Consider the following 24,879-nt stretch of genomic DNA (forward strand, 5'->3'; position numbering starts at 1 on the left):
CGAGCTGAGCTCCTCCAGGTACCCAGGTTGGAGGGGTCTCGCCCCTGGAGAATGGAGTGTCCTAGACCCTGGTTGCAGCAGTATGCGGAGCTCCCCCTGGCACCCAGAGTGGAAGGTCTCATCCCTAGAGGGTGGAGTGCCCTCGAAACTGGCTGCAGCAGCCTGCAGAGCTCCCCCAGCACCAAGGTTGGAGGGGTCGCCACCCTGGAGGGGGCAGTGCCCTCCACCCTGACTGCAGGCGTGCTGAGCTCCCCCCATAACCCAGGTTGGAGGGGTCTCGCCCCTGGAAGGGAAAGTCCCCTCAAACCTGGCTGCAGCTTCGTGAGGAGCTCCCCTGGCACCAGGGTGGAGGGGTCTCGCCCCTTGAGGGGGGAGTCTCCTCGGTGGAAATGGGAGTCCCCTCCACCCTGGCTGCAGTGGTGTTTGGAGCTCCCCTAGGCACCCAGGGTGGAGTGGTCCTGCACCTGGAGAAGGGGTGCCCTCGACCCTGGCTGGGGCAGAGTAAGGAGCTCCTCCAGGCACCCAGGGTGGAGGGGTCTCTCCCCTGGAGGGGGGGAGTCCCCTCGACCCTGGATGCAGCGGTATATGAAGCTCCCCCAGGACCCTAGGATGGAGGGGTCACCCTCCTGGAGGGGAGGAGTCCTCTCGACCCTGGCTACAGCGGCTTTCTGAGCGACCCTCAGCACCCAGGGTGGAGGGATCTTCCACTTGGAGGGGGGGGGGAGTGCCCTCAACCCTGGCTGGAGCAGAGTAAGGAGCTCCTGCAGGCACCCGTTGTGGAGGGGTTGCCCCTGGAGGGGGGAGTCCCCTGGACCCTGGCTACAGGGAGTGCGGAGCTCCCTCCAGCACCAAGGGTGGAGGGGTCTCAACCCTGGAGGGGGCAGTCTCCTTGACCATGGTTGCAGCAGCTTGGGAGCTCCCAGAGCACCTAGGTCTAGGGGTCTCCCTCCCCCTTGAGGGGAAAGTACCCTCAACCCTGGCTGCTGTGACATGCAGAGCTCCCCCAAGTTGAAAGGGCCTCTCTCTTTGAGGGGGGGAATGCCCTTGACCAGGCTGCAGTAGCATGCAGAGCTCCTTCCTGCACCCAGGGTGGAAGGGTCTTCCCCCTGAAGCGGGGAGTCTCCTGGATCCTGGCTGCATTGGCGTGCGGAGTTCCCCCATGCTTCTAGGGTGGAGGGGTCTCGCCCCTGTAGGGGGAAGTTCCCTTGACCCTGGCTTCAGTGGCATGCAGAGCGACCCCCAGCACCTATGGTAAAAATGTCTCGCCCCTGTGTGTGTGTGTGGGGGGGAATCCCATGGACCCTGGCTAAGGCTAAGTGTGGAGAGCTACCCCTGTCACCCAGAGTGGAGTGGTCTCCCCCCTGCAGGGGGGGAGTGCACTGGACCCTGACTGTGGAGGCGTGTGGAGCTCCCCCTGGCATCAAGGGTGGAGGGGTCTCGCTAATGGAGGAGGGAGTGCCCTGGACCCTGGCTGCAGCAGCGAGGGGTGCTCCCCCTGACTCCCAGGGTGGAGGGGTTTCTCCACTGGAGTGGGGAGTGCCCTCGACCCTGGGTTTGATGGCTGCAGAGCTTTCTTGGGCACACAGGAAAGCTCCTAGAGGGGGGAGTGCCCTCCAACCTGGCTGCAGCAGCATGCAGAGCTCCCTAGGCTTCCAGGGTGGAGAGGTCTCACGCCTGGAGGGGGGAGTCCCATGGAGCCTGGGATCAGCGGCTCATGGAGCTCCCCAGGCAGCTAGGGAGAAGGGGTCCCGCCAATGGAAGGGGGTTCCCTTCGATCCTAGCTGAAGCAGCACGCAAGCAGTTTGGAGGCGTCTCCCCTCTGGAGGGGAAAATGCCCTCAACCCTGGCTGCTGTGGCATGCTGAGTTCCCCTTGGCACTCAAGTTGGAGGGTCTCGCCCGTGCTGGTGGGGGTGTCCCCTTGACCCTGGCTGCTGTGGTGTGTGGAGCTCCCCCAGGCACCTAGGGTGGAGGTGTCTTGTCCCTGTAGGGGGGAGTGCCCTGGACCTTGGCTGCAGCAGCATGAGGTGTTTCCCCCAGCTCCCAGGGTGGAGGGGTCCCGCTCCTGGAGGAGGGAGTTCCCTCCACCCTGGCTCCAGTGGGGTGGCATATGGAGCTTCCCCCCACAGCATCCAGGGTAGAGGGATATCCCCCTGGAGGGGGGAGTCCCTTCGACCCTGGGTGTTGCGGCATGCACAGCTTTTCTGGGCACACAGCTTGGAGGGGTCTCGCCCATAGAGGGGAAAGTGCCCTCAACCCTGGCTGCAATGGCATGCTGAGCTCCCCCTGGCATCCAGGTTGGAGGGTCTCGCCCCTGGAGTGGGAAGTCTCCTGGAACCTGGGTGTGGCTGCGTTCAGAGATTCCCCTCCGGCACCCAGCGTGGACGGGTCTCACTCCTGAAAGGGGGAGTCTTCTGGAGTCTGGGTGCAGAGGCATGCGGAGCTCCCCCAGCACCCATGGTGGAGGGGTCTCGCCCTGAAAGGGGAGTGCCTTCGACCCTGGCTGCAGAGTGTAGAGCTCCCCTGGCTCCCATGGTAGAGGGGTCTCGCCTCTGGAGGGGGGAGTGACCTCCACCCTGGCTGGGGAGGTGTATGGAGTTCCCTCCTGCACCCAGGGTGGAAGGGTCTCGCCCTAGAGGGGGGAGTGCCCTCCACCCAGGCTGGGGCAGGATAGGGAACTTCCCCTGGCACCCAGGTTGGAGGGATCTCACCCATGGAGGGGGGATTCCACTCAACTCTTACTGAAGCAGCTGCAGGCACCCAGGGTGTAGGGGTCTTGCCCCTGGAGGGAGAAGTGCCCTCGATTTTGGCTGTGGCGGCCTGTGGAGCTCTCCCCTGCACCCAGGGTGGAGGGGTTTTGTTCTTGGAGGAGAAAGTGCCCTTCATCCTGGCAGGGCGGTGTACAAAGCTCCCCCTGACATCCAGGGTGAAGGGGCCTTGCCCCAGGAGAGGGAATGCCCTCAACCCTGGCTGGGGCGGCATGCGGAGCTCCCCCTGACACCCAGGGTGGAGGGGTTGCGCCCCTTGAGGGGGAATCTCCTGGAGCCTGGGTGCCGCGGCCTGCGGAGCTCCCACCCTGCACCCAGGGTGGAGGGGTCCCGCACTTGTAGAGGAAGTCCCCTTGAGTCTGGCTGTGGCAGCATGCAGAGCTCTCCAAGGCACCTAGGGTGAAGGGGTTTCACCCCTAGATGGGGGAGTCCACTGGATCCTGGATGAAGTGGCTGTGGAGTGACCCCAGGTGCCCAGGGTGGAGGGGTCTAGCCCTAGGAGGAGGGAGTCCCCTGAAGCCTTGGTGAAGCTGCGTGTGGAGCTCCCCCCTTCACCCAGGGTGGAGGGGTCTCGAGTCTGGAGCGGGGAGTCCCCTCCAGCCTGGTTGCCGCTGCTTGGGGAGCTCTTCCAGGCACCTAGGGTGGAGAGGTCCCTTCCTGGGAGGGGGCATTCCCCTGGGCTCTGTGTGCAGTGGCAGCATACTGAGTGATCCCAAGCACCCAGGGTGGAGGGGTCTACCCCCTGGAGGGGAAAGTGCCCTCAACCCTGGCTGCAGTGGTGTGTAGAGCTCCCCCTTGCACCCAGGTTGGAGGGGTCTTCCCCCTGGAAGGGGAGTGCCCTGGATCCTTACTGCAGCAATGTGCGGAGCTCCTTCAGGCACCCAGGGTGGAGGGGTCCCGCCCCTGGAGGAGAAAGTGCCCTCCACCCTGGCTGGGGCAGCGAATGGATCTCCCCCCCACACCCGCACCCAAGTTGGAGGGGTTTTGCATCTTGGGGGGAAGTCTCAGAACCTGGGTACCCAGGCATGCGGAGCTCCCCCAGCCCCCTAACCAGGGTGGATGGGTCCTGCAACTGGAGAATGGAGTCCCCTCAACCCTGGCTGAAGTGGCTGCAGAGCGATTCCAGGCACCCAGGGTGTAGGGGCTCTGCTGCATGACCAGCACGCTAGCTTCATACTAGAGGTTCCAAACATAGAAGTTAACTAGTGAGATCAAAATAAAGACACATACAACTCAATTTACCTTTTTCTTGCCCAGCTCAGCTTCTCCCGGCTCATGCCTGGAGCCACCTGGCGGTAGTGAGGTTTACACAAGAGACCAGCAGGGAGAGGAAGAAGCACACCAGAGAGTGGGCTTTTATTGGGGAACAAAAAATTCAGGGAAAATTCCATCCAATGAAGGTGGAGGGAGACAGCATTCCAAAGTCAGGGTCAGTGATTGGTTTCCAGGTCAATGGTCAGCCACACCCCCACATGGACAAGCCCTCGCACCTGGAAAGGGTGGAGAAAGCTCTGATGCAGCTGGTCTGAGCGCCTCACACCCAATCAGGGAGGTATCTAGTCAGGTGTGAGAAGGGCTTCCCACAGGGGCCTCGAGCCTGGAGGGGGAGTCCCCTGGAGCCTGGTTGTGGCTGCATGCAGAGCTTGCACTGGCACCTAGGTTGGTAGGGTCCCGCTCCTGAAGGGGAGAGTCCCCTCGACCCTGGCTGCAGCAGAGTGTGGGGCTCCCCCTGGCACTCAGGTTGGAGGAGTCTCCCCCCTGGAGATGGGAGTCCCTTCAACCCTGGCTGCAGTGGTGTTTGGAGCTCCCCCAGGCACCCAGGGTGGAGGGATCTCGCACCTGGAGAAGAGTGCCCTGGACCCTGGCTGCAATGGCGTGCAGAGCTCTGGCATCACTCAGGGTTGAGGGGTCTCGCCCCTGGACGGGGGAGTCCACTGGACCCTGGCTGCAGTGACATGCGGAGCGATCCCCAGGCACCGAAGTTGGAGGGGTCTTGCCACTGGAGGGGTTGTCCCCATAACCCTGGCAGCAGCAGCATGCGGAACTCCCCTCGAACCCAGAGTGGAGGGGTCTCGCCCCTTGATGGGGGAGTCTTCTAGAGCCTGGGTGCAGCGGCCTGTGGAGCGCACCCTGCCACCCAGGATGGAGGGGTCTTGCTGCTGGGGGAGAAAGTCCCCTCAGCCTGGCTGCGCTGCCTGCGGAGCTTCACCAGGCAACCAGGGTGAAGGGGTCTCGCCCCTGGAGGGGGGAGTACCCTCGAATCTGGCTTGGAAAGAATAAGGAGCTCCTCCAGGCACCTACAGTGGAGGTGTATCGCCCCTGGAGCAGGGAGTGCCCCAGACCCTGGCTGGGGCCAAGAAAGGAGCTCATTCCAGCACCCAGGGAGGAGGGGTCATGCCATGGAGTGGGGAGTCCCCTCAACCCTGGATGAAGCTGTGTGTGGAGCTACCCCTGGCACCCAAGGTGGAGGAGACTCACCCCTTGAGAGGAGAGTTTCCTCGAGACAGGGAGTAGCGGCCTGTGGAGCTACCCCTGGGCACCCAGGGTGAAGGGGTCTAACTCTTGGAGGGGGGAGTCCCCTCGAGCCTGGGTGAAGCATCATGTGGAGCTCCCCCCGGCACCTAGGGTAGCGGGGTCCCATTTTTGGAGAAGGCAGTCCCCTCCAGCCAGGGTGCAGCACCTGTGTGGAGATCTCCCCTGTACCCAGGGTTGAGGGGTTTCACCCCTAGAGGGGGAAGTGGAGCTCCACCAGGCACCCAGGGTTGAGGGGTCTCCCCTGGAGAGGGGAGTGACCTCAACCCTGCGTGCAGCAGCATGCAGAGCTACCCCTGGCACTCAGGGTGGAGTGGTCCTGCCCCTGGAGATGGAAGTCCCCTTGAGTCTGTCTGCAGAGGCTTGAGGAGCTTCCCCTGGCACACAGGTTGGAGTCTTCTGGCCCCTGGAGAAGGGAGTGCCCTGGACCCTGGCTGCAGCAGCATGCATAGCTTCCCCCTGCACCCAGGGTGGAGGGGTCTCACCCCTGGAGGGGAGAGTCCCCTCTACCTGGGTGCAGTGGTGTGTGAAACTACTCCTGGCACCCAGGGTGGAGGGATCTCGCCCCTTGACAGGGGAGTTTTCTCGACTGGGTGCAGTGGAGTGTGAAGCTTCCACCTCACCCAGGGTGGAGGGGTCTTGCTCCTGGTGGGGGGAGTCCCCTCGACCCTGGCTGCAGCAGCATGCAGAGCTCCCCTTGGCACACAGAGTGGAGTGATCCCACCCTGGAGATGGGAATCCCCTTGAGTCTGGCTGCAGAGGTCTGAGGAGCTTCCCCTGGCACACAGGTTGGAGTCTTCTCGACCCTGGAGAAGGGAGTGCCCTAGACCCTGGCTGCATCAGCATGAGTAGCTTCCCCCTTCTCCCAGGGTGGGGGGTTCTCGCTCCTGGAGGGGGAGTCCCTTCCACTCTGGCTGCAGCAGCTTGTGGAGCTCCCTACCTCTGGCACCAAGGGTGGAGGAGGTCTTGCCCCTGGAGGAGGGAGTGCCCTTGACCATGACTGGGGTGGAGTAAGGAGCTCCTCTGGGCACACAGGCTGGATGGGTCTCCCTCCTGAATGGGGGAGTCCCCTGGACCCTGGCTGCAATGGTGTGTGGAGCTACCCCAGGCACCAGGGGGGAGGGGTCTCACCCCTGGATTGGGGAGTTCCCTTGACCCTGGCTAAGGCAGAGTAAAGAGCGCCCCTCAGCATGCAGGGTGGAGGGGTCTTGCACCTAGATGGGGGAGTCCCCTCCACCCTGGCTACAGCAGTGTGCGGTGTGTGCGGTGTGCTGAGCTACCCCTGGCATCCAAGGTGCAGCAGTCTCAGGGCGAGGCCAGGGAGTACCCTGGAATCTGGCTTGGGCAGAGTAAGGGTCTCCTCCTGGAACCCAGCATGGGGGTGTCAGGCCCTGGATGGGAGAGTCCCTTTGAACCTGGCTGCAGCAGCGTGCGGAGCACCCCCTGATACCCAGGTTGGAGGGGTCTCCTTCCTGAAAGGGAGAGTCCCTTGGAGCCCGGGTGCGGCTGCATGCAGATCTCCCCCCAACACCCAAGGTGCAGGGGTCTAACCCCTGAAGGGTAAAGTGCCCTCAACCCTGGCTGCAGTGGTGTGGAGCTCACCCTGGTACCCAGGTTGGAGGGTTCTCCCCCCTAGAGCGGGGAGTGCCCTCCATCTTGGCTGCAGCAGCATGCGGAGCTCCTTCAGGTAACCAGGGTGGAGGGGTCCTGCAGAGCTCCCCCCTGCACCTAGAGAGGAGAGGTCCAGCCCCTGGAGGAGAAAGTGCCCTCCACCCTGGCTGGGGTGACGAATGGAGCTCCCCCCAGCAAGGGTGGAGGGCTTTCGTCCCTTGAGGGAGGAGTCTCCTCTAGCTTGGGTGCCTTGGCCTGTGGAGCACCCCCTGGGCACCCAGGGTGGAGAGGTCTGCCCCTGGAGAAGGGAGTCCCCTCGACCCTGGCTGAAATGGCTGCTGAGCGACCCCAGGCACTCAGGGTGGAGGAGTCTCAAGCCTGGAGGGGGGAGTGCCCTTGCAGAGCTTGTGCTGGCACCTAGGTTGGAGAGGTCCTGCCCTGGAGGGGAAGTCCCCTTGACCCTGGCTGAAATGGCTGCTGAGCGACCCCAGGCACTCAGGGTGGAGGGGTCTCAAGCCTGGAGGGGGGAGTGCCCTTGCAGAGCTTGTGCTGGCACCTAGGTTGGAGAGGTCCTGCCCTGGAGGGGAAGTCCCCTGGACCCTGGCTGAAGTGGCATGCAGAGCTACCACCAGCACCCGGGTGGAAGGGTCTTGCCCCTGGAGCGGGGAGTCCCCTCGATCCTGGCTGCAGTGGCATGCGGAACTCCCCCAGGTAACCAGGGTGGAGGGGTCTGGTCTCTGGAGTGGGGAGTCCCCTCAACCCTGGCTTCAGTGGCGTGCAGAGCTCACCCTGGCACCCAGGGTGGAGGGGTCTCGCCCCTGGAGCAGGGAGTGCGCTAGACCCTGGCTGCTGTGGCGTTTCGGGCTCCCCCGGACCCAGGGTGGAAAGATCTAGCCCCTGGAGGGGAGAGTCCCCTGGATCCTGGTTGCAGTGGCATGCTGAGCGACCCCAAGACCCCAGGGTAGAGGGGTCCCTCCCCTGGAGGAGGGAGTCCCCTGGAGCCTGGATGTGATGGCTGCGTTCGTATGGAGCTCCCCCATCACCCAGGGTGGATGGGTCTCGACCCTGGAGGGGGGAGTCCCCTCGACCCTAGCTGAGGCTACATGTGGAGCTCCCTCTGTCACCTAGGGTGGAGGGGTCTCCCCTGTGGAGGGGGGAGTGCACCAGACCCTGGCTGTGGAGGCGTGTGCCGAGCTCCAGGGCACCAAGGGTGGAGAGGTCTCCCCAACTGGAGAAGGGAGTGCCCTGGACCCTGGCTGGGGCGGAGTAAGGAGCTCCTCCTGGCACCCAGGGTGGAAGAGTCTAGCCCCTGGAAGGGAAAGTCCCCTTGACTTACTGTGGCTGCAGCAGTGCGCAGAGCTACCCCTGGCACCCATGGTGGAGGAGTCTTGCACCTGGAGGGTGGAGTCCCCTGAACCCTGGCTTCAGTGGCGTGTAGAGCTCACCCTGGCACCCAAGGTGGAGAGGTCTCGTCCCTGGAGAGTTGAGTGCCCTCGACCCTGGCTGCAGTGGCTTGCAGTGCTCCCCATGGGTTCTAGGGTGGAGGGATCTAGCCCCTGTAGGGGGAAGTCCCTTTGACCCTGGCTGCAGTGGCCTGTGGAGCAACCCCCAGCACCTAGGGTGGAAAAGTCTTGCCCCTGGAGAGGACTCGACTCTAGCTGAGGCTACCTGTGGAGCTCCCCCTGTCACTCAGGGTAAAGGGGTCTTCCCCCTGGAGGGAGGAGTGCACTGGACCCTGGCTGTGGAGGCTTGCAGAGCTCCCCCTGGCACCAAACATGGAGGGGTCTCGCCAATGGAGAAGGGAGTGCCCTCGATCCTGGCTGAGGCGAAGTAAGGAGCTCCTCCAGGCACCCAGTGTGGAGGGGTATAGCCCCTGGAGGGGCGAGTCGCCTCGACCCTGGCTGCAGGGACTTGTGGAGCTCCCTTCGGCAGCAAGGGTGGAGGGGTCTTGCCCCTGGAGGGGGGAATCTCCTCGACCCTGGCTGCAGTGGCTTGCTTAGCTCCCTCGGTACCCAGGTCTAGAGGTCTCACTCCTGGAGGGGAAAGTACCCTCAACCTTGGCTGCTGTGGCGTGCGGAGCTCCCCTTGGCACCCAGGTTGGAGAGGCCTCTCCCATTGAGGGCGAAGTGCCCTGGACCCTGGCTGCAGCAGCATGCAGAGCTCCTTCCTGCACCCAGGGTGGAGGGGTCCTGTCCCTAGAGAAGGGTATCTCCTTGAGTCTGGCTGCAGCAGCATGCAGAGCTCCCCCCTGCACATAGGGTGGAGGTGTCCAGCCCCTGGAGGGAGGAGTCCCTTCAACCAAGCCTGCAGCTGTATGAGGAGCTCCCCAGACACCCAGGGTGAAGAGGTCTACGTGTAGAAAAATGTGTCCTCAACCCTGGCTGCAGTGGTGTGCGGAGCTCCTTCAGGCACCCAGGGTGGAGGGGTCCCGCCATGGAGAAGGGAGTCTCCTGGAATCTTGCTGCAGCAGTTTGCAGAGCTCACCCTGCCCCTAGAGTGGTGGGGTACCGCCCCTGGAGGAGAAAGTGCCCTCCACCCTGGCTGGGGCAGCGAACAGAGCTCCCCCTGGCACCCACGGTGGAGGGGTTTCGCCCTTGAAGGGGGAGTATCCTAGAGCCTGGATGATGAGGCCTGCGGAGCTCCCCCCTCCCCCCCACAACACACTCAGGGTGGAGGGGTCTCAAGCCTGGAGGGGGGAGTGCCCTGGAGCCTGGTTGTAGCAGCTTGCAGAGCTTGCCCTGGCACCTAGGTTGGAGGGGTCCCACCCATGGAGAGGGAAGTCCCCTCGACCCTGGCTGCAAGTGTGGAGCCACCCCCAGCACCCAGGGTGGAGAGGTCTTGCCCCTGGAGGGGGCAGTGCCCTCCACCCTGGCTGCAGCTGCATACAGAGCTCCTTCTGCTGTCAGGGTGGAAGGGTCTCGCGCCTGGAGGGCAAGTCCCCTCAAGCCTGGGTGCAGCGGCTTGCAGAGCTTCCTGGCACCTAGGGTGGAGAGGTCCCACCCCTGGAGAGGGGAGTCCCCTAGACCCTGGCTGCAGCAGCTTGCAGAGCAACCTCCAGGACCCAGGGTGGAGGGATCTCGCTCTTGGATGGGGGAGTGCCCTCAACCCTGGCTGGAGCAGAGTAAGGAGCTCCTCAAGGCACCCAATGTGGAGGTGTATCGCCCCTGGAGGGGGGAGTCCCCTGGACCTGACTGCAGAGTCATGCAGAACTTCCCCTAACACCTAGAGTGGAGGGGTCTCTCCCTTGGAAGAGGGAGTGCCCTCGACCTTGGCTGGGGTGGAGTATGGAGCTCCTCCTGCCACCCAGTGTAGAGGGCCCCTAGAAGGGGCAGTCCCCTTGACCCTGGCTTCAGTGGTGTGTGGAGCTCCCCCAGGCACCCAGGGTGGAGGGGTCTCGCCCCTGGAGCAGGGAGTGCCCTCGACCATGGCTGCTGAGGTGTGCTGAGCTACCCATGGCACCTAGGGTGTAGGGGTCCCACCCATGGAGGGGGGGTCCCCTCGAGCCTGGGTGAAGCATCCTGTGGGCTCTCCTGGCACCCAGGGTGGCGGGTACCTGTTCCTGGAAAAGGAAGTCCCCTCTAGCCTGGGTCTGGTGGCCTGCAGAGCTCTCCCTGGCACTCAGGGGGGAGGGGTCCTATCCCTAAAGGAGAAAGTGCCCTCTACCTTGGCTGGGGCCAAGTAAGAAGATTCTCCCAGCTCTCAGGGTGGAGGGGTCTCGCCCCTGGAGGAGGGAGTGCCCTAGACGCTGGTTGGTGTGAAGTATGGAGCTCCTCCTGGCTCCCAGTGTGGAGGGGTCTCGACCCTAGAGGGGGCAGTCCCTTTGACCCTGGCTTCAGTGATGTCCACACATCACTGAGCTCCATGCTCCCCCAGGCACCCAGGGTGGAGGGGTCTCGCCCCTGGAGGGGGGAGTGCCCTCGACCCTGGCTGCAAGGTCCTGGGGAGCTCCCCGTGGTAACTAGGTTGGAGGGGTCTCCACCCTGGAGGGGCGAGTGTCATCCACCCTGTCTGCAGGCATGCTGAGCTCCCCCTGGATACCAGGTTGGAGGGTTTTCGCCCTGGAGGGTGGAGTCCCCTTGAGCCTGGGTGAAACATCATGCTGAGGTCCGCCCAGCACCAAGGTGGAGGGGTTTCGCCCTTGGAGGGGGGAGGCCTTTGGAGCCTGGGTGCTGTGGCATTCAGAGCTCCCCCAGGCATCCAGGATGGAGGGGTCTTGCCCCTGGAGGTGGGAGTGCCCTGGATCCTGGCTGCAGCAGCATGCAGAGCTTTTCCAAGCTCCCAGGGTGGAGGGGTCTCGCCCCTGGACAGGGGAGTGTCCTAGAGCCTGGGTAAAACATCCTGTGGAGCTCCCCTTGGCACTCAGGGTGGCAGGGTCCCATTCCTGGAGAATGGAGTCCCCTCTAGTCTGGCTGCGGTGCCATGCAGAGCTCCCCCTAGCACCTAGGGTGGATGGGTCCTGCCACTGGAGGAGGAGTCCCCTCGACCCTGGCTGCAGCAGCTGAGGTGCGACCCCAGGCACTCTGGGTATAGGGGTTTCGCTCCTTGAGGAGGGAGATCTCTGGAGTCTGGGTGCAGTGGTGTGTGGAGATCCCCTGGCACCCAGGGTGGAGGGGTCTCACACCTGAAGTGGGGAGTGCCCTTGATCCTGGCTGCAGTGGCATGAGGAGATTCTGCTGGCACCCAAGGTGGAGTGGTCTCGCCCCTGGAGGGGGGATTCCCCTCAAACTTGGCTGCAGGGGGGGAGGAGCTCCTCCCACCCCTGGCACCAAGGGTTGAGGGATCTCTCCCCTGGTAATTGGAGTATCCTGCAGTTTGCCTCCTGCAGTGTGCGGAACACCAGATTGCATGGAAGTTGGAGGCCTCTTGCCCCTGGAGAAGGGTGTGCCATCTACCCTTGCTGCAGGAGCATGTGGAGCTCCCCCTGGCATTCAGGGTGGACTGATCTCGCACCAGGAGGAGGGGGGAGTCCCCTTGAGCCTGGGCGGGGCAGTGTGCTTAGCTCCCCCTGGCACCCAGGATGGATGGGTCTCGCCTCTGGAGGAGGGAGTGTCCTCAACCCTGGCTGGGGTGGAGTAAGGAGCTCCAGTGTGGGGAGGAGTCTGGACCCTGGAGGGATTAGTGCCCTTGACCCTGGGTGCAGCAACTTGGAGAGCTCCCCTGGGAACCCAGGTTGGAGGGGGTCTCCACAATGGAGGGGCAAGTTTCTTTGGCCCTGGCTGAGGTGAAGTGCACAGCTCACCCTGGCACCAGGTTGGAGGGGGTCTTCCCCTTGGAGGGGAAAGTGCCCTCGACCTAGTCTGTGTGGGCTTGTGGAGCTGCCACCTGCACACAGGTTGGAGGATTCTTGCCCATGGAGAAGGGAGTGCCCTCCACCCAGGCTGCTCTGGCGTTCAGAGCTCCCCCCAGGCAACCAGGTTTTAGGGGTCACACCTCTGGAGAAGGGAGTGCCCTCGACCCTGGCTGGAGTGAAGTTTGGAGCTCCCCTGGACACCCAGGGTTGAGGGGACTCCCCCCTGGAGGGGGTAGTGCCCTGGACCCTGGCTGAGGTGGCATGCGGAGCCCTCCCCCAACCCAATTTGGAGGGGTCTCCTCCCCTTGAGGGCGGGGTGCAGAGCTCCCCCAGGCACCGGTTTCCAGGGGTCTCTTTCCTGGAGAGGGGAGTGCTCTCCACCCTGGCTGCAGTGGTGTGGGGAGCTCCCCCTCCCCCCCCCCTCCCCTCACCAAGGTCACATGGGTCTCCCCTCTGGAAGGGAGGAGTGCCCTCTACACTTGCTGTGGCTACGTGAGGAGCCCCCACCCCCGCACCCAGGTTGGAAGGGTCTCCCCCCTTGAGGGCGGCATGCGGAGCTCTCACCCCCCCCCCCCGCCCTGCATCCATTTCCAGGGGTCTCCCCGCTGGAGAGGGGAGTGCCTCCACCCTGTTTGCAGAGGTGTCCAGAGCTCGCACTGGCACCCAGATTGGAGGGGTTTCACCCCTAAAATGGGGAGTCCCCTCAAACCTGGCTGAAGCAGCGTGTGGAGCTCACCCTGGCACCCAGGATGGAGGGGTCTCCCATCTTGAGGGGGGAGTTTCCTGGAGACTGGGTGTGGTGGCATGCAGAGCTACCACCTGTATCCAGGGTGGAGGGGTCACACCCTTGGAGGGGAGAGTGCCCTGGACCCTTTCTGGGGCAAAGTAAGGAGCTCCTCCAGGCACCCAGGTTGGAGGGGTCTCGCCCCTGGATGGGGAAGTCTCCTCAACCCTGGATGCAGGGGTATGCAGAGCTACCCCTGGCACCCAGAATGGAGGGGTCTGGCACCTGGACAGGGGAGTCCCCTCACCCTAGCTTCAGCAGCGTGCGGAGCTCCCCTGGGACCTAGGGTGGAGGGGTGTCGCCCCTTAAGTGGGGAGTCTCCTCTATTCTGGGTGCGGAGGCCTGTGGAGCTCTCCCAAGCACCAAGGGTGGTGGGGTCTTGCCCTTGGAGGGGGGAGTGGCCTCTACCCTGGCTGCAGCCGCTTGAGGAGCTCCCCCTGGCACCCAGGGTGGAAGGGTGTCGCCCCTTGAGTGGGGAGTCTCCTCTATCCTGAGTGCAGGGCTTGAGGAGCTCCCCCTGGCACCCAGAGTTAGGGGGTATCAGCCCTGGAGTGGGGAGTGCCCTAGACCCTGGTTGCAGGGGCTTTTAGCTCCCCCAGGCTTGCAGGGGCTTTTAGCTCCCCTGGAGAAGGGAGTGCCCTGGACCCTGACTGCAGCAGTGTGCAGAGCTCCCCTGGCACGCAGGGTGGAGGTGTCTTGCCTCTGGTAATGGGAGTCCCCTAGAGTTTGCCTGCTAGTGCGGATTTCGATGGCATGGAAGTTGGAGGTGTCTTGGCCCTGGAGAAGGGAGTGCCCTGTACACTTGAGCCTAGGTGGGGCAGTGTGCAGAGCTCCCCTAGGCCCCCAGGATGGATGGGTCTCGCCTCTGGAGGGGGGAGTGCCCTCAACCCTGGCTGGGGCTGAGTAAGGAGCTTTTCCCAGCACCCAGGGTGGAGGAGTCTGGACCCTGGAGGGGGGAGTGACCTCCACCGTGGGTGCAGTGGCTTTTGGAGCTTCCCTGGGAACCCAGGTTACAGGGGTCTCTCCCTTAGAGGGGAAAGTGCCTTTGAGCCTGGCTGAGTTGAAGTGCAGAGCTCACCCTAGCACCAGGTTGGAGGGGTCTCCCCTCTGGAGTGGAAATGCCCTGGACCTTTGGCTATGGAGGCTTGTGGAGCTGCCCCCCCTCCCCGCACCCAGGTTGGGGGATTCTCGCCCATGAAGAAGGGATTGCCCTCCATCCTGGCTGCTCTGGCATTGGGAGCTCCTTGGGCACCCAGATTTTAGGGGACTCACCCCTGGAGAAGGGAGTGCCCTTGACCCTGGCTGCTGTGGAGTTTGGAGCTCCCCCTCCCCATTCCCAGGGTTGAGGGTCTCCCCCCTGGAGGGGGATTGCCCTCGACCCTGGATGTGTCAGCATGCAGAGACCCCCTGGAACCCAGGTTGGAGGGGGGAGTCTTTTCTACTCTGGGTATGGTGGTATAAGGAGCTTTTCCTGTCCCCCAGTTTGAAGAGGTCTCCCCCTGGAAGACAGAGTCCCCTCTACCCTTGTGGTTGTGGGAGCTTCCCTCCCCCACAGATCCCCCTGGAGGGGGGAATCCACTCTACGTGGGTGCTATGATATATGGTGCTCCATCTGACACCCAGGTTGGAGGGGTCTCCCCCCTGTTGGGGGGAGTCCCCTCTACCCTGGGTGCGATGGTATATGGAGTTCCCCATTACACACAGGTTGGAGGGGACTCCCCCCTGGAGGGGGGACTCCCTTCTATCCTGGGTGCGATGGTATACGGAGCTCCCCCTGATACCCATGTTGGAGGGTCTCCTTTCTGGAGGGGGAGTCCCTTCTACCCTGGGTGTGGTGGTATTCGGAGCTCCCCCATATACACAGGTTGGAGGGGTCTCCCCCTGGAAGGGGGACTCCCCTCTACCCTGGGTGCAATGGTATACAGAGCTCCCCCGATACCCAGGTTGGAGGGGTCTCCTTCCTCGAGGTGGGAGTCTCCTCTACCCTGGGTGCGGTGGTATATGGGGCTTCCCCCGCCCCTAGGTTGGAGGGGTCTCCCCTTTGTAGGGGGGAGTCCCCTCCACCTTGGTGTGGTGATTTACAGGGCTCCCCCGGCACCCAGGTTGGAGGGGTCTCCTCCCTGGATGGGGAGTGTCCCCTACCCTGGGTGCGGTGGTATATGGGGCTCCCCCGCCATCAGGTTGGAAGGGTCTCCCGCGTGGATGGCAGAGTCCACTCTGTACCCTGGGTGCTGTGTTATATGGAGCTTCCCCAGCATCCAGGTTGGAGGGGTGTCCTGCCTGGAGGGCAGAGTCCCCTCTATCCTGGGTGAGGTGGTATAAGGAGCACCCCCGCCCCAGCAACCAGGTTGGATGGGTTTCTCCCCTGGAGGGCGGAGTCCCCTCTACCCAGGGTCCGATGGTATATGAAGCTCCACCCGCACCCAGGTTAGAGGGTTGCCTTCTGGACGGTGGAATTACCCCTATTCTGGGTGTGGTGGTAAGCAGAAGCTCCCCCTGTCACTCACGTTGGAGGGGTCTCCCCCATGGAGGGGGGAGTCCTCTCTATCCTGGGTGCATTGGTATACAATGCTTCCCCCGACACCCACAGTAGAGGGGACTCCCCCCTGGAGGGCAGAGTCCCCTCTTCCCTGGGTTTGGTGGGGAGCTCCCCGCTACACGCAAGGTAGAGGGGACTCTCTCTGCTGGAGTTGGGAGCCCCCTCTACCCAGTGTGCCGTTTTGAGCTTTCCCCTGAAACCCAGGGTACAGGGATCTCTCCCCCAGGCAGGAGCCTGAGGGTGAGGGGTCCCGAAGTTTGGACCTCATAAGCAAAGGAGGGGAGGGTTTTGTGATGAAAAAGGGAAAAACCCAGAGCAAATCAGAGAGACCAGGATTGGGAAGCTCCAAGAAGGAGAGGGAGAGGATCAAGTCCTCTCACCCTGGTTAAGACAACTCCACCTACTGGAAGCAAAAAAAAAAAAAAAAGAAAGAAAAAAAAAAAAAAGAAAAGAAATGGAATTCTAAGAGCTTTTGTTTTTGTTGTTGTTTTCCTTCTTATTCTTCCTCCTCTACCCTTCTATCCTCTGGTCCTCATAACCCCAACATATGTAAAACCAAGAACTTTACATGAAATAGAACTATTGAGAACTGAGTCACGTGAATAATATAATATAGATGAATTGCATAAGGCCCTTGTTTTTTTTTTAATTCTCTTTTCTTTTTCTTCTCTCCCTTTTTTCTTTCTATCTTTCTTTCTTTCTTTCTTTCCTTTTTTCTTCTTTTTGCACCCTCCAAATTATATTATTTTAACAGCCTGTAGTTTTCTAAATAGATATGTGTGTCTATTTTTATGTACTCCACTGTCCTCCCAAGTACTTGTCTACCCTAAATTACCTCCTGTCTATTCCTTTGCTTCTAACCCTCTTCATTGGAGTTCTCCTTCAAGTTTCCTAAAGTATATTAACCCCATACCCTCACATCTTTCCCCCTTAGCATATAGTCCTATGCCCGACCCCAGTTTCATTGTCTGCCACAGAAACTATACGCCTTTTATGAAACTACTAATTATATTTTAAATAATAATTGAATCCAACATTTATGAACATTAGACTACTATAAATGTCTTAATAACAATAATTTGTTCATAGATGATGTACTGTTGATATTAGGATCTGTTATCATTGTCCTTCCCCACGAAGCAGGGATCTTGGAACCATATAAGAGCACTACAAATCTATAGGGTAAAAACAATAACACACCAGTCTAATAGAACTGGAAAAAAAGAAACACGAGCAACATGAAAAGACAAGGGAAGAAATAACCCAAACAACATATGTGCCAAGGACCTCAGTAGACACTTCTCAGAAGAGGATATACAATCAATCAATAAATATATGAAAAAATGCTCATCATCTCTAGCAATCAGAGAAATGCAAACCAAAACCACTCTAAGATATCATCTCACTCCAGTCAGAATGGCAGCTATTATGAAGGCAAACAACTATAAGTGTTGGCAAGGGTGTGCGGAAAAAGTTACACTCATATATTGCTGGTGAGACTGCAAATTGATGCAGCCAATTTGGAAAGCAGTATGGAGATTCTTTGGAAAACTGGATATGGAACCACCATTTGGCCCAGCTATTCCTCTCCTTGGACTATACCCAAAGGACTTATAAACACCATACTTCAGGGACTCAGCCACATCAATGTTTATAGCAGCACAATTCACAATAGCTAAACAGTGGAGCCAACTTAGATATCCTTCAGTGGATGAATGGATAAAAAAAATGTGGCATATATACACAATGAAATTTTACTCAGTATTAAAAAAGAAAAAAAAAAATCATGGCATTTGCAGGTAAATGGATGGCATTAGAGAAGATAATGCTAAGTGAAGTCAGCCAATCCCCTCAAAAAACAAATACTGAATGTTTTCTCTGATATAAGGAGGTTGAGTCATAGCAGGATTGAGAGGGTGGAATAGATGAATTCTAGATAGAGAAGAGGGGTGGGAGGGAAAGGGAAGGGGCAAGGGATTAGCAAGGATGGTGGAGTGTAATGGACATTATTATACAAAATACATGTATGAAGACTTGAATTGTGTGTCAAGATACTTTACACAAACAGAGATACAAAAATTGTGGTATATATACTTATATTGTAATAATTGTAATGCAAAAAAAAAAAAAAAGAATAGAATTACCTTATATTAGGTATAGGGAAGTGAAAGGAGGGGAAAAGGGATGTGGGGATAAGAAAGATAGTAGAATGAAACAGACATTATTTCTTTATGTATGTATGTGACTGTAGGACCAATGTGATTTTATAAAATGTATACTCAGAAAAATGAGAAATTATATCCCATCTATGTATGATATATATAAAAGTATATAAGTGCATTCTACTGTCATGTATAACTAATTAAACAAATAAAAAAATTTAAAAAAAGAGATATTTACTTATTTACTTCTGTTTGCCGGCCCCTGTTCATAGCTGTGTTGTCTCATCTCTCCCTCACAGAACACCTCTAAGATAGGTATTGTGCTCCTTTTATATGGAAGAAAGAGGCTAAACAGTGGGGCACCCAGAGGACTTGTTCACTTTTAGCTGCATTTTTCACTGTGGCTCTGAAATCATGCAGTCCCTGAGTTCAGACAGTTACCAGGGAAGGTAGCCAGGGGAACTCAGGCTGATGGCTAGGCTCTGTGGACAGGCAGCTCTGCCATTAAACCTTTGGGACTAAATTGACTTCATTTAGTTTCAGGATGCTTGTTAAAAATGGGGACTAAAAACAGATGAGAATTCGATAAGAAAATATTTATGAAATGTGATGCAAAGCATGTTTATCATCTGGATAAGAATGATCTATTATATATTTCATCTTGCCAAGAATGGATTCTGTTTGTAATTGCCACAGGTATTCCACTGACTTTATCTGTTCTTGTTTTTGTTTGTTTTGTTTTTATTAGTTGCATCTATAATAGTGAAAAGGACTCCAATGGAAGTAGCCACTGGGGCGTAATTAAAACTGAAGAGTTGATGGGACTATCCCTTAGATTGTCAAGAACCAGAGAGGAAAAAGCCTCCCAGATTGCTGGGCACAGGAAAAATATCTGACTAGAACTAGAAACCTGGGCAACTTTTAATGAGTTTTCAGTGTTCAAAACCAATAGTAGCCTAGTGAGCACAGTCAGGTGTGTACTGAGAGTACACAACCTCCCATTTCTGGTAAGTATCTGTACATCCTATTCTGGAGACAGGTCAGGAAACCCTTGACTGCAGATGAATTATTTTTATTTATTTGGCATGTCTAGATATTAAACCCAGGGCCAGACCTAGGAAAGTACTCTATCCCTGAGTTACAAACCCACTTTATTTTGTTTTGAATATTATGATAGGATCTCATAACTTGTCCTATCTGGCCTTGAATTTGAGCTTCTCCTGCCTCAGCCTCCTCAGTAGCTGAGATTACTGGCCCTCACCACCACAACAAGCTCAAATGAATTATTTCTTAATTGTTCACTATCTGCTGTATATGAACTCAGGTGTTTCTATCCTAGCATCTGGGCACTTAACCCTCACCCCGATCCAATACAGACACACTCTGTGCTATCTCTCTCTATTTTAATCATACACCCACTTTCTGTTTACTCTATTTGTTAAAAAAAAGAAAGAAAAGAAAAGAAAAAGAAAAAAAGAGAGAGAAGAGAAAAGAAAAGAAAAGGGAAAGGTAGTGTTGTGTTAGTCACTCTTTAAATCTGGCTCTCAGGTTCCAGGATGCTTAGTGCTGCCTGGGAAGGGGCCCTGAAACTTCCTCCTTCCTCTCTCCTTCATCACTAGGCAATCAGGCCAGCAAGGGAGAGGCCACTCTCATCCTAGCCCTGCAGGCAGCCTGATCCTTGCCTGGGGAAGCCCCATCCCCACAGCCCGCGGAAGCCTCCTCAGCAGCTCCTCGCCACCTCCTTGCCACCTTCTAGCTTCTGTCAGCACTGAGCCTGGCAGCCCTGCACCTTTCCAGGAGGCCACCCACGGTGAGTGCCCTGCCCCAGGGTAGGGAAGAGATGGAGTCCTCAGGGTCACAGTCCCAGGAAGGGCTCCTCTGCTATTGTGAGCCCTGGGTCTACACAGATAGCATCACCTGAACACAGGAGGGAGGGGGAACACCCTCACACAAACACTGAAGGCTGGTACCTGAAATGGGAATTTCTTTTATTGGTAAAACCGAAAGTGTTTCTAGTGATACACAGGGAAGCTATCTTGGGGTTCTTCTGCAGACTGAAAGGAGGCCCAGCTCTGATACTGTTAGACTGGTTGCTTGAAAATACAAAGGGACTGGTTATTTTTTCATGTGTACCTGTTGCAGGCATGGGCTGGAGTGCAGGAATTTTCATTGGTTTGGTGTATGTTTTCAAAGGATGATTGCTGTTTTTGTTTGCAAACACTTCTACCTGGAAAAATGAACTGTTGATTTTTTGGAACCTAGGAACATGTTCACTCCTTGTATTGGTGCTGCATCTTCTATAAAATCCTAGCCCTGTGTTTAGGAGGAGTTCTGGCAGTTAAGAGAACACAAAGATGAGGGTAGAAGAAAGTACAAATCATGCACAGTAATAGCAGGGAAGAACACACACCATACTATTAATGGCAGACAGGCTATAAGTTAAGGTCCTGGAAGTGCCTTTCCTCTAGCTGGGGTGGAAAGCTGAGGTTGGGTCTGTCTCATTTCTCCTCTCATAGTTCCTACTCTCTTAATCTTAAGGGAGTGTGTTTTTCATAGGGAGTCCCTACTGTCTCAGGACACACTGGAAGGAGGAAGCCTGGAAAGGATCCAGGAGTATTTGGGGAAAGCTCTTCAGGAATTGCACAGAACAGATCCTTAACATCATTGCTGAGAGGAGGCTCCTTCTTTGGGTCTGTTTGGAAGGTCCAGCTTACTCCTTTGAAAGTTTATTTAAAGACTGTTGATGCTCTGTTTCTGAGCACTCCCATCCTGAGACCTAAGCCTTGGTTGCCTGAACCACTACTGAGTGAGCAAATTTGTGTGGCAGGAAAGGAAGGTGGGTATTATATACCCATTTTCTTAGGAAAAACATATAGCTAGAATGAGAAGGCTGAGTTTGTGTTGCTAGAGTCCTAGTCAAGAGATCCATTTCTGGGGGTCCCAACAAATGAAGTCTGGTCACTTGCCCCAAAAATCAAATGGAAAAGTTAATGGCTAAAAGTAAGAAAGGAACTTTATTTAATCAGTACAGCTACATGAGAAAGACAAAGGGGGCCAGCATTCCCAGTATTGTCTTCAGGGTACTTACCGACAAGAACTTCTGCGGACTATTTATATATATATATATATATATATATATATATATATATATATATATATATATATATATATATATAAATATAATTTTTTTTTTTTCTTATTCCCAGGATGTAAAGTTTGTCCAAAAGTTTGGGAGATTTGCTTATTTATTTGCTTATTATTTGTCATTTTCCTGTGATTAGTTGAGTTTTAATAACACTAAATATTAACCAGCTTGTTACAATGCATATTGAAAATAATACTAAAAAAAATTCAAACCATAGAGAAAAATATAAGATCAGAAATTCAGGTTCTAAATTTCTCAGTTAATTATAAATATATGCACCCCCAACTTTCTAATTTGAGAAAAGGCTCCATCTGATAAATCCTGACATGTGATCACCTAGACCACAGCTTTCCCAGGACTACTGGTCCTCCTTGTCTGCATGATCTGAAAGCTCATAGTTAGTTCACCCAAAGACAATGCTGGAAACACTGATCCCCTTTGTTTCCTGTTATAGCTACACTGATTAAGGCATAACTTTAACCAGTATAGTCCAATTGAGGTCAAGATTCTTCATGTCCTGAACAAAGAACTGAGTAAGGCACACCAGAGTAGCAGGCAAAGCACAGAATAGTTAAAAGTGAAAGTGGAAGTAGCACTCCTTAAGGTAGAACAGAGTGGGCCAAGCAAAAGAGAGAGGCTCAAGGGCCTAGTGGCTGGAAATTAGTGTTTTATATACTGAGCTGTAAGACATTCTTTTCTCTAAATAGACATGATTGAAAACCTTATCCCATTTGCTTCCATTGGTTACTTTATAATACCTGATTAGAATAGTGTTCAATTTCCTCCATTAGTTACTTTAGAAAATCTAATTAGAATACTGTTCTCCTTACCCTTTTTTGTTATAGATTATCAGACCTCTGACAGAATTTACCATGGACCATAAGACTTCAGTGGTGGGAGTTGTCAACATAATGGGACTTATCATAAATAGAGAAAGGATGTTTCATCTTGCTCTCTTGTCTTCCAGTGGTATTTTTCTTGTACCCTGCCTCTACCATCTTGGTGTCCCTGAATTCCTACATAATACCTGCTTTCACTATTACTTTTTATGTTTGGTTTTTGAGGCAAGTGCCCAGACCTGATTGATTGGGTTTCAGAATCAGTTATCAGGTCTAGAATTCTAGTAACAACACTTAGGACAAGAAAATTTACAACTGCAAAAACCATCTTAAGAAGCTCACATAGATCATTCAATGTTTTATGCATTATAGGATAGCACTTAGGATGTTCCCATTGCCATTACTCAATCTCCTCTATATTCCAGGTGACACACTCACATACAAGATGTCCTCAAAAGTTAATTCCAGAAGTGTCTAGAAAGTTAATAAGCCTTTGAATCTCCCTCTGAATCCATTGGAAATGAGTGACTTACAAAGAAAGAGAAAGAACTATCCAGGCCTGGTGGTGCATGCTGATAATCCTCGCTAGTCAAGAGATTGACACAGTGGGATCTGAAGTTCAAGGCCAGCCTGGGCAACTTACTAAGACCCTGTCTCAAAATTGAAACAAATGACTGGAGAGCCTAGCATGTGTGAGGCCATGAGTTCAATCCTCAGGGGGGAAAAAAGAGGAAATACAAGAAAGACAGTCTGAGAGGTACCCAAACTTATCACTCCTTCATCTAGAGGTCAATTCCTTCAGCTTCCCATGACCATCAGCACTGACTCAATCAGGCCCACCTTGATTGTACTTTATGGTGGAGAGAAGGGATATAAAAGTAACAAGGGACAGCAGAATACTGAGAAGGAAAAAGAAAACATTATACTTTATTTCACCTTTTCCATTAGTTTTAGATGGCTTACGATCTTTAGATCCTATACTGGCCAAATAATATTGTGTGCATGTATGGATATATAACAACAAATCCCATCATTATTTACTATAATAATGCACCAATTAAAACGTGGAAAACATTTCAAAACAATTCTTTAGATCCTTAGAATAATAGAAGGAGGTGGCCATTAATGTGCAATTGAATGCTTACTTTGCTCAAGTGGGTCTTATAACCATTCTCATGCTCACTTTAAGCTTCCAGTTAAGAATTTTAATCATCACATATGTATAGGAGGAATTTGAGAATTCTAAGAGTCACTGGAAGCTGGGACAAAGTAGGGGTTCAGGGTGTAGTTCAGTGGTAGAGTACATGCTCTGTATATACAAGGCTCTGGTTCTGTTCCTAGCTTGCATGTGTACATATGTGCATCTGCATTCCCACACACACATGCATGTATGCACACGCACACACACACACACACACACACACACACACACACACTCCTTTGGGCACTGTTTTCCAAGTAGGTGTTTTGGTCCAGTATTTATACATAAGGAAGGTGAGAATTCACAGGTCAGAAAAGTCTGCTATTTTATTAATGTTCACCATGTTTGTCCGTCTCTCTTTCCAACTTTTATTCCTCCCTGTCTTCCTATCACCCTCCTTTATATTCTTCCTTCCTTCTCTTCTTCCCTCTCCTAACCTCATAGTGAGTTTATATCTCTCCTACTTGTTCACAGAACAGCTCATAATTAAGGCCAGGAGGGAAGAGGAAATTGTGTATGAGTTGAATAGGGAGCAGGGTGATCCAGACCTATCTAATTGGCTGTAAACTGTACCACTCCTTGATATTCTACCTCTGATAAATCACTTCATCTTGAATGACAACTTCCTTCTGGGACCAGGGACCCTATGAGTTTGTCAGGAAACTCATATTTTATTTAAGGAGCCCAGAAGTGAGTTATGGGCCAATTAAAAATCCCAGGAAAGTAGTACAGTGTGAAGTGGGCTGAGAATATTTATTTTGCTTACCTGACCCTTCACTAGGAAAATGCTTCTCTGTTCCAACTGTTGTTAAGTGTTAAGCCTGTGGGTTCATGATCTGGTAAGAGTCTAAGGCCCTAGGATCTGGTGCTGGCATGTCAATAACTAGCTCATCTCCTCTCTTGTTAGCTAACCTCATGGCTGTAAAGGTCAAAGGAGACAGTACAGCAATATTGTTGGGAAACTGTAAAGTGAGTGTCTATCTGCACACTTAAATATATAAAATAGTATTTTAAAGATAATATAAGTTCACTTTTCAGTAAAAAATTATTCAGATAATTTACATTACTTTTTTCATAGTAATTCTTCAAAATCTGGTGTGTATGTCATATGCACAGCATATCTCGATTTAAGACTCTATATTTCCAGTGCTTAATAGCCATTTGTGGCTCAGGGGCTGCCATTATAGACAGTGCAGATTAATTGATAACACTGATAGAAATTAACTGGGTTGATGCCTTTTTTTTTATCCTGAAGATAATGTATTTGTAGAATTGTCTCTTGTTTTTAATAACTAATAACTTTTTTATAATATCCAATTGTTCTTAATAAATGCAGAGTCAGACAATTGTAAAAATCTAGGAAGTAAGACTTGTCCATTATTTTCCTGCATGCTTATTGTGTTAGGAAAGTCTAAGGAAACCAACTCTTGGTTATGCCAACCTGACTTGAACTTGTAATCTTTATGTTCCTTTTATCCTGTTTCATAAAATAAGGGATTTAAAAAAAAAATGTTCATGGTCTTCATTCTTATCCCTGGCCCAGAGTTCCTGAAGCCCTGGGAGTCTCCTGAGTCATAGGTGTGTCTTTTATAATTCATAATGAGGCCAGTCCCAGTGTCTCTGCATACAAGGCTCTATCACTTAGCTATACCCCAACATGAAAAAGGCCAGTTATTTACACCTGAATTTATGCTAGTGAGGTGGTTGAGGGTGGTAATCCTTGATAGCTTTAAGTTGAGCTGGTCTGAAGAAAGTGTTATAGGATTGGAACTTTTAGCCACATCCATGCACCTCTGGGAAGGGAACCTGGGGGCTGGAGGTTAAGCTCTTTAAAACCTCTTGAACAGTAAGATTTGATGAGCATCTTGCTTAGTGTTTCCATCTATGTGCAGGGAAGGGGCATCTCCCAATTCTTCAGGGACAGAAACTTTCTTACTGTGGACCCTCCCTAACTTCACCCTGAGCATTTTGCCTTCTGCCTATCCACTGGTATCCTTTTTAGTACCCTTC

The sequence above is a fragment of the Marmota flaviventris genome, chromosome 7, assembly GCF_047511675.1.
Source record: "Marmota flaviventris isolate mMarFla1 chromosome 7, mMarFla1.hap1, whole genome shotgun sequence".
In the NCBI taxonomy this organism is placed as follows: domain Eukaryota; kingdom Metazoa; phylum Chordata; class Mammalia; order Rodentia; family Sciuridae; genus Marmota; species Marmota flaviventris.